The 17,472-nt window shown below is 38.0% G+C and overlaps 1 long non-coding RNA gene across 1 annotated transcript in view; it reads right to left on the reverse strand.

Annotated features, from left to right (window-relative positions):
• Positions 1–270: 270 nt before the first annotated feature.
• LOC104690652 overlaps positions 271–17,472 on the reverse strand; it is a 45,910-nt gene continuing 28,708 nt past the window's right edge. Inside the window, exons 3-5 of the long non-coding RNA XR_752025.4 lie at positions 10,253–10,432; positions 7,886–8,142; positions 271–6,332 (exon numbers count right to left, since the gene is read on the reverse strand). This is a non-coding gene — a long non-coding RNA (uncharacterized LOC104690652). The remainder of the gene's footprint in view (positions 6,333–7,885; positions 8,143–10,252; positions 10,433–17,472) is intronic.

Consider the following 17,472-nt stretch of genomic DNA (forward strand, 5'->3'; position numbering starts at 1 on the left):
ATTTTTTTACTCAGAGAGTAGCAAAACACTCAAACACGTTTCCCAGAGAAGTTGTGGATGCCCCATCTCTGGAAGTGTCCAAGCATCTGGGATGCTGTCTTCCCTAGGTTTGGCTGGCAGGGATTTTCTCTCGAAACTGAAGGTAGTAGTGGGGCTTCTGTAAATGATTTTGGATGTTTCATTATTTCCTTGCCTTGGGCATTGTTGTCTTGTTTCTTGTCTGTAAAATATCAATTTATTTATTCATCTAAGAACTGTAAAACTTCTGTATAAATCAAGTGACGAGTCTCTGTCTAGGTGTGTCTGCAGGAAATTACAATGATCCATGAGAGTGGTTACCCAATCTTTAAACCCTCATACATCACTGTGAAGCATTAGATTTACTTGTAGCCTACATGCAAGTCATAAAGAAATGAAGAATGTGTGCATTTTGTTGTTTAGTAAGCTGTAGATCAGCAGTGATAGGAAGGCCAGACAGATGAATGGAGGTAAAGTAGTGCCTTTCTCTTTGTTTAAGCTCTGTAAACATGGCATGAAATTGGAGCTTTCTTTCTGTCTTTTGTTTAGTCACTTATATTTTAATTGGCTGGCCGCTTTCTGCCCCCATTTCATTTTTTCTTTATTACCCTCTTCACCATTGCAAGAGATTGCTTCATAGATAACTAGACCAAGATTGCTGTTGGTAAGAAAGGACTTTCTTTCAAATACTTTCAAATACACCTGTTAGTATTCTTAGAGAGCAAAGAAAAGTGGCGTCCATAAACAAATTTTTTTCTTTTTGTTACATTTTGTAGAAAAAACCAGTATTGAGTCATCTTTGAACCTAAGGGCTTTGTCTTTAAATTAGGTGTAGTGTGTCTGAGGGAAGACATTTGGAAATATTTATTGCCTGAGAGACAAGAAAAATAGGAGAAGTGGTGATCTAGTCAAGAGTAGAAAACATAAATCATAGGAGTTTGGCTTTTCTTTTCCTCAATGAAATAAGAGCAACCAGACAGTCTTATTGTTAGTCTTTGAATAAACTACCTCTGAGTGCCAGTGTTCTAGGTAGTCCTGTAAAAACTACTGTGGCTTGAAAAATGTGTGGAAATACTCCATGAGTGTTTGTGCATCTCATTTGACACAGAATAGAAAGCTATCCCAGAATGACTTCATATTAATTGCTGCTATTGTTCCAGTTAAGAAAGGTGAATACAAAAAAAGGGCTTGTCATTATAACAAAATATTCTCCATTCTCATTACTTTCATTGCTCAATGAAGTACGTTAAATTTGTGATTTTTTTCTGTTGAAGGTGGTATTTGACATACTAAATTATGCAACTGATCTTTGGGTGGTGTGATTAAGTGTTTTGTAAAAATAAGTCTGCCAAACTACTTTACCTTTCATGCCTGTTCAGATATATTTTAATTTAGGTACAGCTAAAGATAAAAGCTTGATGACATAAACTTCAAGTGATTGATGCATGTATTTATTTATATTCCTGGATTACTGATCAAGGGCAGTTAATTACTAAATCCAAAAGTCCTGCCTAATTTGAGTCTGAAAATCTAAAACATGTTGTGACAGCAAGTTCTACCCTCTGCTGTGTCTCACTGTGTGGCTGGAGCTCTCAGGTGTACAGACACTGTGCAAGGGGTTGGAGACCCTTCATAAAGATGTATACTTTAACTAGGAGAGAATGAAAGAAATTTTTCAGTCATTTTGGAAGAAACCTAAGAGAGGAAGGAAGCTAGGACTTGGTTCTCCAGTGGCTTGGGCAATAAATAATATTTTGCTTTAACTATTTACTTATGTGCTTATTTTAAAATACATAATACATTTAAAAATATATATAATGTATATATTAAGTATATGCTTATGTGTTTATTTTTAAATATTATACATAGACATCTTTTATGACACCAGTATTACTGGTGGTAATTTAACTAGTAGTACAGCCTGCGAGGTTATGGGAAGAATACCATTGTGGTATCACAGTACAAGGTCAGAATGATTGATTAAGAGGCCTGTATGACTGAATTCTTGATACAATGACATTAGTGGTATGAATTTGGTTTTGGTGCTCCTAGATGGGTAGAGCCTATTCTGCAAAGTGATTGTTTTCATGAGGAGACTTCACGTTAGGCAAAATGGTTACTCCTGTGAAACTCAGTACAGCAAAGCTCCAATTTTCCCTGAAGTGCTGCAGAGTTCCATCAGAACTGCCTGGTTCTTTTCACCAGAACAGTTAATTTTAAATAAAATGTCTGTTATAAATATTTATTCATTTTTTTCTCCTTCTAAACACCAAAAAGGGAATCCAGACGAAAAATATGCTAAACTAACATCAAGAGTCTGATTAAATTTGGAAGATGCAGAGGTAGGACTCAACAAAACAATTCTTATTTTTGTGCTGAGTTATTTTGCATTGTTTAGTTTGCAATGTTCCTTTCCTGATAGACTGTAACAGCTGCCAAAGCATAACTTTAATGAGGTAAAGACTGGTTTAGCCTTGACTGTAAATGGTTCCTATGTTATGCTTCCCTGCATTAGCTGTATCCTTGAGAAGCATCCTTTCATGTAAAAGAGGTTTAGAGAATAGAATGAGAAAGAACAGACTATAAAATGAACATGTTAACAGGAATTTAAATTTTAACCTCCACTGTTGTGCTGGTATTATGCTTGATGGAAAGTTACACTTGAGCATGCTCACTGCAGAAGTAGTTTTTGACTAAACAGGACTTTTGTATGAAAATAGGTGCTTTCCCCAGGAGGAGAGACTGACCTACAAAGGACAGCTAAAGAATGAAGCACACAAATTTTCCTGAAAAAGCTAAAGCAGTGTTTCCAAACTTTGACCAAAATATTGAGATTATTATATTCTCTTCATCTTTGTGTAAAATCTAACATTCTGGTTATGGCTACAGGTACAAAGTGAATTCATAGATTCACTGGAAGACTTAAGAATGAACTACAATAACGCATATACGTCATTAGAAACTAGGTAGCAATGAATTGAGTCAGAAGGGACTGCTGCACGCAATATTTTGTGCATTGCTCGGAGAAGCAGTTGGAGGGCAGATCAGATTTGGTAGTGAAAAGCTGGAAATGCTCTGAGTAATGAAGCTATACATCACGAGGATAAAGTATGTTGTATGAGTACTGACTTAGTGAATGGCTCTAGACTACGAAATTTGCTTCTGCAGAAGCTTGCTTCAGTACAAATGTATAGAGAAGTCAGCTAAACCTTTCCAGATATCTCAGGGTTTGTTCATCTTGTTAGATGAGCAAACAAATTTATCACTTCCCTGAAGTTGAATGGGCTCTGACCCAGCAAATTATCTTGGATCCAAAAGCCATTTGAATATTGTAATCAGGCTATGCTTAAATTCATAGCCTTTTTGCCTTATCTTCTTTCCCACCAGAAATTTTTCTGGGAATTTATTTTTATTGTTCTTGAAGTCAGCCCTGTCTGTCATTCATTCTTTTGTAGGAAGGGCAGCAAAAATCTCTGTCTGTCTTTACAAATAGCAGGAATTTGTCCCTTGGGACAAACTGTAGTCATGACTTTAAACTTGAAGCTGAAATTATGCTAAATGCTACCCAGGAATCATGGCACTGTTGATGTTGTAAAGATAAGTGAAATTGGCTATTTTCTGTAATGGCCCCTTTTGCAATTTAAACTTAGTAGGAAATATTTAATCCTTACCGAAGATAATAAAAGACTTTAATTTCTTTTCAGAAAAAAAACCCTATCAGGTGATGTTTGTCCATTGTATACAACTTAAAATGACAAGTCACAGACTAGAACATCCTTCTAGTTGAAAGTAAGTGGTATTGATGTTTCTCTGAGAGGAGATTAATCTAGATGATTTCCTGGGGTCTCTTTTAGTCCCTCATGTTCACAGTTCCTAGATGCTGACAACAAGGAAACATTCAATCAGTTCAACATGAAGCTAAGTAAAAAATACTTACAATTTTTTTGCAATGCATAATTAAACTCTATCACGTATTGCCCCAAGATATCATTGCAGACAGATGGCAAACAGGAGCCCAAAAAGTCTTAAAATTTTATATCTCTTCACAGTATTTACAGTTGCGCTAGAAGTGGGAATTATAGAAGGGATATAAACATTCATACTTCTGCTGTTTATCAGATGGGAATATGAAATAAAATTGGTTAGTGTCAAATTTTCTTATTTTAGAAAACCATACATTTTTGTGTATGAGACAAATTGTCAGGGTCTGTGTGCTAAATTCTGTGCTGTTTAATTGAGTAAATGGCTTTTGCCTGGCAAAGGCCTATGGAATTCAGCCCAGTTATGTCTTTTCTATGTGAGTCCTTTTTCATGCAGTGCTGTGTGCTGCAAATTAGGAGGCATTAGTACAACAATGCAAGTCCCAAAAATTTTACTGTTTTCATGGAAAGTTATGTCTCTTGCCCATCATTAACCAGCAAACAGTGGCTCCCATTCAGTATTTTATACACCACTGAATAGTTTGACATGTCTTTAAACAGCCATTTTAGCAGTTTAGTTTTAAAAGATTCTGTGTTGCTGACAGAGCAATTGAACAGCTGGCTGACTGGCTGTACTTTGAGCACTAGTGTAGTTAGAGCACAGCTTTAGTGAAGTAAATAATAAAAAAATACTAACTGTTAAGTCTTGTTTGTGATAGAATGAAGAGTGTGTTCCCATAAGTTTGGGAAGACAGAGATTTGTAGTTCTGTGATACTAAAGCAGAACTAGCATTCATAGAAGATCTAAAAATTTTTTTCTGTGATGAATGCTTTGAAAAATCTGTTCAGAATGTTGCTAATTTACACTACTGGAATGAACAAATTTAGAGGTGATTTGTATGTACACTATTCATAGCACATCTGAGTGCTGCATATGCTGAGCACCAAATTCCACCAAAGACATCAGTGCACTGCTCCTAGATGAGACTCTGCATTAAGGAAAAGACACTCTGCTGAAAGAATGATTATTGTTGAGAGAATATGTGCAGACAAACCGGATGGGCAAAGAATAGATTTTCAACCCAGGGCTTATTGGAAAGAAAAAAAGGAGTCAGCTGTTTCTTAATATCTAATATTGTAACAGAATATACAAGTATTGTACTAATAACTTTATATTTTCTGAAGTGTGTAATAATTTCAATGACTTTAATGTGTTGCCAATGTTTAAGCTGACTTAATTGGTATAATCTTTTTAAATCTTTCAGAGCTATTCCATCAACTTAGTGACTATTCCATGAATCAGTCAGGGAATGTGTGAAAATACACCTAGGTTTTGGAGGAGAAAACTTCCACTGTAATTTCAGAAATTCTCTTCAGATCTTGGGAGCTGTTTCTGAGTCCTTTTTGGTTTTTTCCAGTATCATATTTTATTTGGATTTCTTTTTTTAATTATTATTTGTGGCAGGTAACCTAAAAGGAGCAGAAAGGCAAGGATGACATATGCCTCATTGTGTATATGATGACATATGACCAAAATCTGGTTAGAAAGCAAAAAAGTGCTCTGGAGGGCTCTAAACAGGCAATAATATAAATATTTTTAAAGTGGAGGAAAAGCAGAAGTTCGTGTTGCTCTTTCAAGCTTCTGTAGGAATACATCAGCTGTAGAAAAAAATGGCTCATCTTCAGTGGTTTTTAGTCCAGAGAGAGCTGTCAATCACCTTGACTCCCTTGAGCTACCCACTGCGGAGTCAATAACAGCAGTTGCCAGTGTTGTTGCCTATAATTTGAGGACCCAAATAGCTTTGGTTTGAAATTAATTTATAGAGTTTTGCAATTTTTTTTTTCAGAAACATTCCCTTCTTCTGGTTTGATGTCAGTTGAGAGGAAAGAGGAAAACACTGTGCACATATACATACTGAGGTGCACAGGTCTCCACAAAACCACACCCAGCAAAACCTTCTGTAGCTTTCTGTCTGGGACATCATCTCTCCTAGATGTGCCAACATAGCATGAAATTATCTTTCACAAATAGAGCAACTGGTTACTCTGAGAAGTTTGGTGAAAGCAGAGTGAGACAAACAGCAGAGAAGAAAGGGAATTTTCGGGAGGGTCAGGAAAAGCATTCAAAGTAAGAAGAAATCAAAGTGTACCTTCAGGGCTGGAAAACATTTTAGCTATTCTAGAAAACACTTTGGCTTCCTGCTGCTTGATTTCTCACCAATAACACAAAATCTCACACTCTCCTTGAAGACTGGAGACTCAGCAAGAGCCTCTTTTCCTTAGCTTGTTCAGGCACCCACACTTCTGCCCATGGCCCCAAGCACAATAGGATTGGACATGCTCCTCTTCCCATAGGGGTGCTGAACATGTGGCTCTGGATCCTGCTTTTGAAACCTGCTTAAAGAGAAATGCAACAGGAAGGAGACTTGTTTTAGTAACTGGCAGTGCAGAAGGAATGAAGGAGTTGTCATTTATTATTAGCTATTTTAATCATAAAAATTGCCTATAGCAATCACCAGTCTTCTGGCTGGAATAATCCCTGTGTGATGGGTTTGGTTCATTCGTCTATACCTCCATGCATGAATAAAATGCTGTGCTATGTTCAGTGGTGTTTACATAGCACTGGCATTCTGGGATGAATGTAGCCAGAAAAATATTACAGGTATTTCTGAAAGAACCAAGCATTTTCTTTTGAAATTGATGTGTTCAGTGCTTTGAAGTCCCTTGAGAACATGACTGGGATAAATTCGTCATCATTAGATTGTGGGGCACCTTTGACAACTGCAGCAAGAAACCACACTAAACTTGAACTGAGATTTTCTAAGCTCACAGGGCTAAGTTTAGGTCTGGTGTAGCCAGTGTCTGTATTTACAAATACAAATACTTTGGCTTTGTATGTCTTACTTGCTAGTACTTCCTAAAAAAAATGTAATATCTTTAAAGAACTTGGTCCATCACTAGTTTGTATTGATCATCTGTAGGCAAAGAAGGGTGTTTTTTGTAGACATATGTAGTTAAAAATAATAAGATTCACAACATTGCACAGTACCTGATGCCAGATAGTTTCACTGTTGGAGTTTTATGGGTATATTAGTACTGATAATTCAGTGCTATTAGATCTACTTGCATAAAGAGCCATTAGTACTAAGAAGTAATGATTAAAGTACTCAACAACTGAATTATTTTTATTATGAGAGGAGAAAGAAAATGTTTTATTACTACAGATGCTAAGAGGTTAATACTTGTAGTAAGGCAGCTCTGCACAGCTTTGTGAAAAGAATGGAGAATTTTTTCCCTAGAGGGAACAGGAAAACTGTCTAATAATTCTATTCTTTAAATTTGCTGATGGCTATGCATAGTTAATGAAGTTAAATCAGTAAGAATTTTCCTTCTATTCAGGAGAAATAAAGCTCATAACATAATAAGTGCTTGACATATTGCTGGCTGAAAAATGTCCAAGAGATTTAGACCCATCTTCCCACATGTAGTAGGATTTAATAGCTTGTTCCGAAGTACCTTTTCTAGTTAATTATTTCAAAAATATACTCTTTTTAACAAAAAAAGAATTAAAATTGTATTTGAGCTTAAAATTATAAGGATTATTTGTTTTGCATAAAGAAATAAAGTTGGAAGAGCCATTTTCCATACAGAATTTGATAATTATTCCAGGAATGTAGGAATCTTTACAAAAAATGCTTAAAATTCTTAGTTAATTATATACTAACTGGCTAACATCCTGATTTTCAAGAATGGCAAGAAAGATGACACTAGAAACTACAGGCCTGTCAGTCTCAATTCAGTGCTTGGTAAAATCATGAAAAAGATTATTCAGGGAGGTATTGAAAACACCTCTGGACAATGCAGTCATTGATCTCAGCCTACAGGGCTTCATGAGGGCAAAGTTCTACTTGTCCAACCTGATTTCCTTTTACAACAGGCTAACCCACCTAGTTATCTATGAAATCCAGTAGATACAATCTTTTTGGACTTCAGCAAAGCCATTGATGCTGTGTCTCACGGTGTCCTTGTGGACAGAACATCCATCCCAGAGCTGAATAACCGCGTTACGCGACAGCTGAGCAACTGGCTCACAGCTTGGGCACAGAGAGTTATAGTGAGTGGTTGGTGTCTGGTCATTCGTGGGGTTCCACAGGGCCCCATCCTCAGCCCAGTGCTCTTCGACATCTTCATTAACAGCTTGGATCTAGGACTCAAAGGAATACTAAGTAAGTTTGCTGATGACACTAACTTGGGAAGCACTGTTGACTCCCTCAAGGGCATAGAGGCCCTGCAGAGAGACCTGGACAAATTAGAGAGATGGGCAATCACCAATCATATAAAGTTTAACAAGGGCAAGTGCCAGATTCTGCGCCTGAGATGGGACAACCCTGACGTGCCTACAGACTGGGGAATGAGAGGCTGGAGAGCAGAAAGGGATCTTGGTGTTGCGGTGGCTAAGTCTCACTTTACACCCCCTTAGTCGCCTTAAAAGTGGTCTCTCCTTACAACACTGTGCTAGGAAGTTCTCCCTTTGTCTAGATTCTGCTGGTCACTGGCCCTCTCCCCCTCCCATCCCTTTTCCCATTGGCTCTTGTTACGTCATTGAACCTTGCCTCTGCCCCCTAGCCCTCAGACTATTGGTTTTGGATGCTCTGCCTGCCTTTGGGAGTTTTCGGGATAAAACGGGCATGGGCTTTTGGTTTGGTTGTTCTTTCTTGCCTCTGCTCCCTTTGGGTGTGTTGCCGTTAAACGCCTCAGAATGCATGCAGAGAACCCCTCTTGCCTCTTTGTCTCCGGTTCGTGCACAGACTGTGTGTGTGAGGGGCTGTTTGCAACCACCTGCAAAGGTGAGACTGTGTGCATGTGTAGGTGCTGGCAGAGTGCCGCCTGAGCGGTCCACGAGGGACCCAGTAGGGACAAATGTGGCACCGATCCACTGAAGCCGTCTTCCATATCTGGGGGTCCTGGTTGATGCCAGGTTGAATATGAATCAGCAGTGCCCTGGCAGCCCGGAGGGCCAACCATGTCCTGGGGTGCATCAGGCACAGCATCGTCAGCCGGGCAAGGGAGGGGATTGTCCTGCTCTGCTCTGCACTGGGGCAGCCTCACCTTGAATATTGTGTGCAGTTTTGGGTGCCACAATGTAAAAAAGACATTAATCTATTGGGGAGCATCCAAAGGAGGGCAGCAAGGATGATGAAAGGTCTGGAGGGAAAACCTTATGAAGAGTGGCTGACATCACTTTCTTTGTTCAGCCTGAAGAAGAGAAGACTGAGGAGAGATCTCATTGCAGTCTACAACTTCCTCATGAAAGGAAGAGGAGGAGGGGCAGAAACTGATCTCTTCACTCGTGATAAGTGATAGGACTCAAGGAAATGGCATGAAGCTGAGTCAAGGGAGGTTTAGGCTGGGTATTAGGAAAAGGTTCTTCACCCAGAGGACGGTTGGGCACTGGAACCAACTCTGTCAGGCTTGGTGCTGTGGCCACCCAGAGAAGTGGTCACAGCACCAAGGGTGACAGAGCTCAAGAAGTGTTTGACAATGCTGCCAGGCACATGGTGTGACTCTTGGGGATGGTTCTGTGCAGGGCCAGGAGCTGGACTTGATGATTCTTGTGGGTCCCTTCCAACACAGCGTATTTTGTGATTCTATGTCTATAAATTATATCTTGTGTTTTTTTCTAATTTGAAATACATCAATGTATCTGTCATCTACTTTAAACTAAGGCAACATGTGCTTTAATACTTTCAGAAACCTTACTAGTTGACTATGTCAAACTATCAAAAGAATTGGCAGAATAAGTGGAGATAATGATCCCTGTAAATGACCTTGAACTGTGGAGCCATAAATAGACCATAAATGCCATTTTCAAAATATGACATGGAATTTTATTCTCATTATACAGTATGCATGTAACTCCCAAAAGTGAGTCAAGCAGAGATGATACGTTCCCAGACTATACCAGCTTTACCATGAGAACAGAATGGGAAGTGAATTATAGTTTCTTCAGTTATAATATCTTAATAAGATATATATGACGAACTGATTTATATGTGAAAAACTTAAAATGCTGACTTGTTCCAGTTGAGCTGCCACACTTCATGTTTTCACATTTATTGTTTTCACATAAACTGGTAACACTTTCAGTAATCCCTACTGAATCCCTTTAATTGCTACATGGAAGAAAAACAGAAATGTTACTTCAGAAAAAACTGATAAAGCACTACACTTTGATTCAGATTCAGATCAGGTAGGGACAATGAAATTTGTATAATGACCATGTAATTGAACTTTGTTCTGGTAACATACAGTACCTGGCAGGAAAATGCTGTCTGTATCCTTGTGATGTGTGGTACACAAAGGCTGTCCCTTTGTGGCTGCTTTTTGAAGCCCTCAGAATAGCCACAAGGAGTAAACTTTTTTTTTTAACTTTTGCTGCTAGGTCTATACAACTTCGGTCCAGTGGATATTTCCAGGCTCTTTTCTTGTTTATCCTAAAATATAAAGAGAAATAGAGGTGCTGAATTGCTTGGAACATCTGCGCAAAACTTGAAGGGACTGCAACAGAGGGGTACGAGGAAGGCTGCATATGAGTGTAACATGAACAAGAATAGGAAAAAGGGAAATGGCAGTTGTTTTCTTTCTGGACAGCAACTGTGGGAAGGCAGATAATTCAGGTGCAATCTATAGGAGTAACTTAACAGAAACCAACAAAAAAATTCTGGTTTTGATGTCTCGGTTCCTCAAAAATTACTAAAAGCTGTGGGAAGCAAGTTATTGCAATTTGTATCTTGTATCTTTCCCTGAGTTCAACCCTAGTGAAATAAGTTTCCTTCAAATATATATAGGTCAATTAATGATTTCCTGCTCTAAGTTTATACAAATAAAAAATCACTGACAATTTTAAGTATGAATTGACTCAAATCCTACTATAATTTTAATTTGAAATGTGAGTTTCAGCACCCAGTAACTTGTTTCCTTGCCAACAGTAACTATGATCTCTCCCTTACAGCTTGTGTGTGTCTGTGTATAGAAACACAATATAAGTCTTCAGTAACAAAGCAATAAAGAAATCAAAATGGATAGACAATCAAATTATACTCCACTCTGAACATAGCTGAAGCAATCTGCTCTTATGCATCAGGCTTTGATTATAACTCTAATTCCTTCTTCACATAGTCTGCCTCCTATATTAATGTGTCAATTCAAGTACTCTTTACTCTTGTCCTACATTTGATTAAAAAAGAAAAAAATCACATCTGGGCTATATAATTTTAGAATAGGCTCCATTAGTAATGGTGACCTTGGCTGACCTTATTTTTTGTTTTAGAAATGTGCATATCACATAGTCAAATGAGCTAAAGACCCATTTTCTAATAGAAATGAGAACGTAATGGTAGTGAAAAGAGAGTGAGCCTGATCTGAAATCAGTGTGTAACATTCAATCATACAAGAGGGTAGGGAGAACAGGAGGCATGGATAATCCAGTAGATGTGGTTAGCGACATGTAATATTCAAAAACTTCTCTCCAAGTAGTATGGATAAAGTATCTTCTCTTACCCCACTTCCGCTTACCTTGCAATATATAGGAAATAATGTGTAGCTCGGTATAATGATCAGACTGTATATAGGGGAGAATTTATATACATAAATTTTGTGCCAAACCTGCACAACTTTGTGGTTCCAGCATGGTAAAAGTTGCACTGGGACATACAGTCTGGTATACCTGTATATTTCCTGATTTAGACGCCTGAAATCTTGAGCTTTCCATTCCAGGATGCTAATGATCATAAAAGGTATTTTGTACACAAATTCAAATAATTGCTTTCATGATCCTCAGAAAATAAATACTATCCACACATGTGAAGGTGGAGAGGCACATCTTCAAAAGCCGTGAGAAAGATTTTGTCTGCAGATGTTTATAGAGGAATAGTTGAGGGGGTTGTTTTTGTTTTCATCTTCTAAAGAGTCTAATCAGACTTACATGGCTTAGAAATAAGAAGTCCCAACAAGTCCAAAACAGATGTCAGGTCCCAGTTTTCCCAAACATTCAGCTTCTGTTATTCATTGCTGTAGTGTGTGGATTCCTCTGGGATTTAGGCCACCAAAACGTGTTTCTTTACTGATGGCTGGGAGCCCTCCATGCACTGAAAAAGTGCTGCCTTTTTTCCTTTTTGAGTAACTTTAACCTTAGCAAGAAATTAGTTCATTAATAAATGAAGAGGAGTGAATTAATTATGAATTGAAAATGGCAAAGATTGAGATTCTCTGCAAGATTTCTTTGTCGTATATGCACACACAAACTAGAAATAAGGGGAGGTCATACAGAAATAATTTCAGGGCAGGACAAGGGAGCAAGTGAGGAAACAATTGAAGAAACAGAGCCTGGGGGATTTTCCGCTCTGGAGAATTTATGGCATTCAGTTTTGGGGTGAATACTTAACCTGTCACTTGCTTGCAAATGGGAGAAAGCACACCTGGTTGTACTGATTAGTAATTTGGGAGTAGAGAAGAAAGGGGTAGAGGTGGCAAGATAATCATGAGCCTTCCATAAATTTAACTTCTGCTTCTAGAAGCATAATAGAATTGTAGCAAAAACCATCTCTCTACACATATAAAACCATTTTGAGCAGGAAGTATCATGATTCTTATAAAAGTTGCTTTTTATCAGGCATGTTTTGAATTGTTCTTTTGAAAGTACAGTAGAAAATCAGTGGCTGTACAGACTGCAGCAGATGAAATAAAAAATCTTTGGATTTAATTTCAGAGTTTAATCTCATTCTATGAAATCAGCTGACAAAAATTAATTTGCATTTACTTGAAAAGAGTAATAGCATATGTTCCATAAACAGAGCTGAAGGACTACCAGATGTATTAAAAATAACAATATATCAAACAATATAGCTATTTAATGACCTGTTTTAGGGACTAATAATTTAGCAGCATAAGTAACGTATTTCTTATGGAAATGGTAAAACATAACCATGAGTTCCAAACATCCAAAGTAAATCGTAGAGAAAACATTGATTTAGAGTCAAGAGTCTTGATATACAGGCAAAAAAAAAAAAAAAAGAATGTGACAATATGGAAAGATGTCTGTTAAAATGGGTGAAATAATTTTGTAATTACTATAGACGCAGAAAAATTTAACTTATCCCTCTCAAGATTGTCCTTAAAAAGGAAAAAAAATGCACAGGTGAATGAAAGAAAACCTGTCCGGAAACAGTTTTCTCTATTTTGCAATTTTAGCCTTAGTGTTTGTATTATTATGTTAATTCCACAGTCTTCAGAGAGCTTTTTTTCCCAGAAGTGGAATGCCTTGAAAAAATATCTTTGGAGGGAACTGTGAAGTTTCCCTCCTCCAAACCATCTTAATTAAAGATTTCATCAGAGAATCTGTCCTTACGTGGTTATAGATGAATCAGGCTTTGCTGGAGAGTGAATTACCAGATACATCATCAGCTTAAGGTGAAGAAGAGCAACAGAAATAGATGGAGTGACATATGGGAAAAGATAAAATGGCATTAAAAAATGCATAGCTTAGCTTCAGAAATGACTTCATCTGTGATGGGCTTTGACGATAGTTTGCAGCTATTGGGAAAAGTGTGAAATAAAAAGAAGGAAAAAAATTGTGTGAAACTTAGAGTATTTTTGTTTACACCAAGATTGAATTCAGCCATATGTTTTCTGTAGAGGTGGCTGTACATTCCTTTCAGCCTATATCCACTAGATATTTCAACAGTTTGTGCTCTGTGAATAAAGAGGGTATACAGACCTAATATTTCCCCAGCTCTTTGCCATCCATATCTCTTCCCAGATCACATTTTTATAGGTTTTGGAAGATTATTGTCTTCATTCAACAGATAGGAAGGCTTCCAGTGTGACTGCAGGAGCATACAGGTATCCCAGTGCAGGCTTGTGCATCACCTGCAGAGCCCATTGGAAAACCATGCCAAGAATATGATGGTATACTGGAAGGAGTTTAATTGCCTAAATTGGCTTATAAAAGTTTACACCAGAAGGATGTGACAGGGCATGGAATTGAACCTTCTTGACTCCTCACTTCCCATATTGATGTGTCATATTTCCTCCCTCTCTTTAGTTAGACGTGGTTTTATGGGGAGATTGGCATGGTAGGAAATACTGCTGTGGTGTGAAAGGAATCCTATCCTATGAACAGAAACACCATTCAATTCAGCCCTTTTACAAACAGGAATAGGTGAGCAATTAGTCTGAGGTGGTAAGTAATCCTATTCCTATGACGATACCTCATTTTCTCCAAAAGGAACACAGATGTTTTAGCACCTGGAAGTCTCTTCATTTCATTGTGAATGCTGCACTAAACTGCAGGAGGTTGTGGTCAAAACTCAATTAGTTTCAAATAATGTCTGCAATGTGGCCAAAATCTTCCTGCAGCTTTACCTTCAGGCTTCCCTTCTTCCTGCTTTTTCCTCTCAATACTTATAATTTTGTTGGGATGTGAGACTGGTTGTTGTTTTCTTCTCAGTGGTGCCAGGTGGTCACTTTTCCATCGTGGCAGTTTTAGTTAAGAGTCGGCTTCCTGGTAGCTGGATGTCTTTCCCCATTAGTTGGCTGTTGCTTGTTAATGATTGAGCTGCTGCTTCATGTTTACCACTTTCTTTTCACAGCTCTCATCTTGTTTCATCAGTTGACATGCCAGTAGACTCCCTGACAACATCAAGTATCTCCTTGTGCTACCTCCCCTCCTCTTGCTGCTTCTTCTCTTTCCTGTGCCTGGCATTCTGGTTGTTGTTCATTGGGTTTATTGTTTGGAACAAAAATCTGCATATCTTTGCTGCTTTTACTTCTGAGTTTTTATTGAGCTATTACTTTATGTTCTGTTGTATTGTTGGCCTTAAGATCTAGAATTGTACTATAGATAGGTGGGCTATTTGGAATTTTTGTTGCATATTTATTGTACATAGTAAGGCAGTGGATAATTCTGGGTACGGCATGGTGGTTAAATCATGGATGTTTTATTTGTGCAAATGATTTGGACATTTTTTGCGTTTCTGTTCCTAACCAGCTCTCTGTGAATTTTATTTGTTAATGGTGTTAACAAAGACTTGAGACTGGACTTTGCCATCTATTTCAGAAATGCAATACAGGTAACATAATTAAGCCTCTTTCTAAGGAAGCAAGATCTGTTTTAAATTGAAAGATATAGGTTAATTAGCATGGAATTTAGATCAGAGACACTGCACAGCAAGACTTTGTTTTTCAAATTCTGATCTTCAGAAGTCAATATGTATCTCTATTGACCATGCCAATGAACGACTGAATGGTGTGTTTTACAAAATCAGACTTTAAAGTAGGCCGCTACAAGTGTCAAATCTTTTAGAGGAAGAATTGAAGCCAGAGTATTTACCTCAGTGGAGAGCATTAGTCATGCATTAATGGGCTTCTCTAAAATTTTGTATCTGTGTCACACAGTTCCATTTTTGTCAAAAAGGGCTCTCTGCTTGCCCTCTGTTTGCAAGGAAGGTGTCCTAAAACTATGACTGCTTCATGTATGCTTATAATTATTTCTGTTCTGAGGAACAGAATAACTCTTAGGCCACTAAAAAGCTTTTGCCTTTACATGCATTGACCATGTTTTTGAGATGAAATGATAGCAGCATGAGAGAAAATGTCCTGGGATATAGTGATTTTATTTTATTTTATTTTGTTTTGTTTTTTAGAATTTCATGAATACTGTATGTGTACTTTATTGTATTGCCACTATGTATAGCATTAATATGACAGCAATAGCTTATACTAAGTTATTACAAAACCCTGGGTTACAAGGGGTCTGCAGTAGCACTGTCTCCAGTGCTTTCCTGATCACCAGCACATGACTAAAAGGTTAAAATCATGTGACATGTGACATCCAAAACCAGCTGGTGGGACTTGGATGATGAAGCCATCTTTGATTGTCTGAGCTTCAGTTTTGAATTAGGCACTAAGCCAGAAGGAACCTTCTGACTTATGCTAGGAGCCAGGGTGTTTTTTATCTTGAGTCGGTGGGTACTAGCCCATGACTTGGGCATTGGATAGTTGTGTCCCTCTCACCTTTTTGTGTCCCTTTTCATGATTCAGACTGCTTGGCTCTTCCCAGCCTATGCAGAATAAAATGTCAGCTATTCTTTTGTGCTGTTCCAGAGCTTTACCAAGACTCAGGCGCTGTCAGAGCTGTCTGCAGTCATTTGTGTGGGAGGTGTGTGAGGGGACTTACGCATTAACTGTGCTGAAATAATTACTGTATTTGACTTGACTAATAAGTGGTATTTTTTGCCAAAAAAAAATTCTGGACAAGGGATAGAAGAGTGTTTTACTCATTTAACTCTGTACTCAATAATTCCACAACGATGAAAATATAAAATGCTTTGATGAAAAGAAGCAATTACTTCTAAAAGATGTAGGAAGCACTATTTAGGAAATAGGCACCATTTGTTATGATTTTTTTGCGCAAAGTTTAAACTCAGAATACTGAAGTCTTTGGAGAATAAAATGTTAAGTAATTCTGCAGTCTTATTTTTTTTTAGATGCTGCAGTTTCCCTGTGTTGCCATGGTAACATACTTTCTGTATAATTGCCAGGCTGCCTTACAGTGATGCAAATAAGCAAAGAAGTTGTCACATGGAATGACCTAGGCTTATATTTGAGTGGAGATTTACTGCCCACAGAGCAGCAATAACACCAAAGATATCTGTCACCTGCAGGATAAGGAATTACATGTCGCTGAAGTGCTGCTGAAACAAATGGCAGTGGATGTGAAGTGCTGGGACTTGCTGTTACGCAGGAGGACTAGAAGCCCTCCCCCAAGCCTACTCCTGCTGAGATTATTTTTTCTTGTGCTTTACATGAGTGGAGGATCAGAACTTTTACAGCTAACACCAGCCCTAAGCATGTTATTTAGGAATTTAATTTGTCTTGGAGATACAAGAAGTCTGGAGCAAAGAGCTTTGCAAAGAAAGAGTTACAGCTCTTACCAGAAAAATCTGGCCTCTTCTCTGAGATGAATTAGTACTGGGATCCAAAGAACTCCTCTCAAAAAGGGATGAAAAAAAGGGGAAAATTGTGGGAGAGGGAGGAGAAAGGGGAAACCAAAGGGGAACAAAGGCATTAACAAGTTTTCCTTAGTTTCTATTTGATGAAGGCAGCATTTACATCTTGCACTCTTCTTCAGGACACTTTTGATGTAAACCACAAATCCCAGTGGTTCCTTGGAATACCCCTTTACAGGAATCCCTCTCTTGGCCAAGCTTTCTGCCCTCAGTCCTCACTATATTGTGATGTTTTGCTCCATAAGGAAGAAAGAGCTGGGGTAATATCTGGTAATATCTTAGTGATGAGCCCTGGGCATTTCTGACAAGCAATCTGAGAGTGCTCATCACCACATTCAGCTCAGGCTAAAAATAAGTTTCTTAAAATACAAGTTTTAAAACATAAAAGTCAGAAAAAAAATTAAAACCCCCAAACCAATAAGCCACCAAAAAGTGTGGTTCTGCATCAGTCTTGGCACTGTAAGAAT

The sequence above is a fragment of the Corvus cornix genome, chromosome 4 (assembly GCF_000738735.6).
Source record: "Corvus cornix cornix isolate S_Up_H32 chromosome 4, ASM73873v5, whole genome shotgun sequence".
NCBI classification, from domain to species: Eukaryota; Metazoa; Chordata; class Aves; order Passeriformes; family Corvidae; genus Corvus; species Corvus cornix.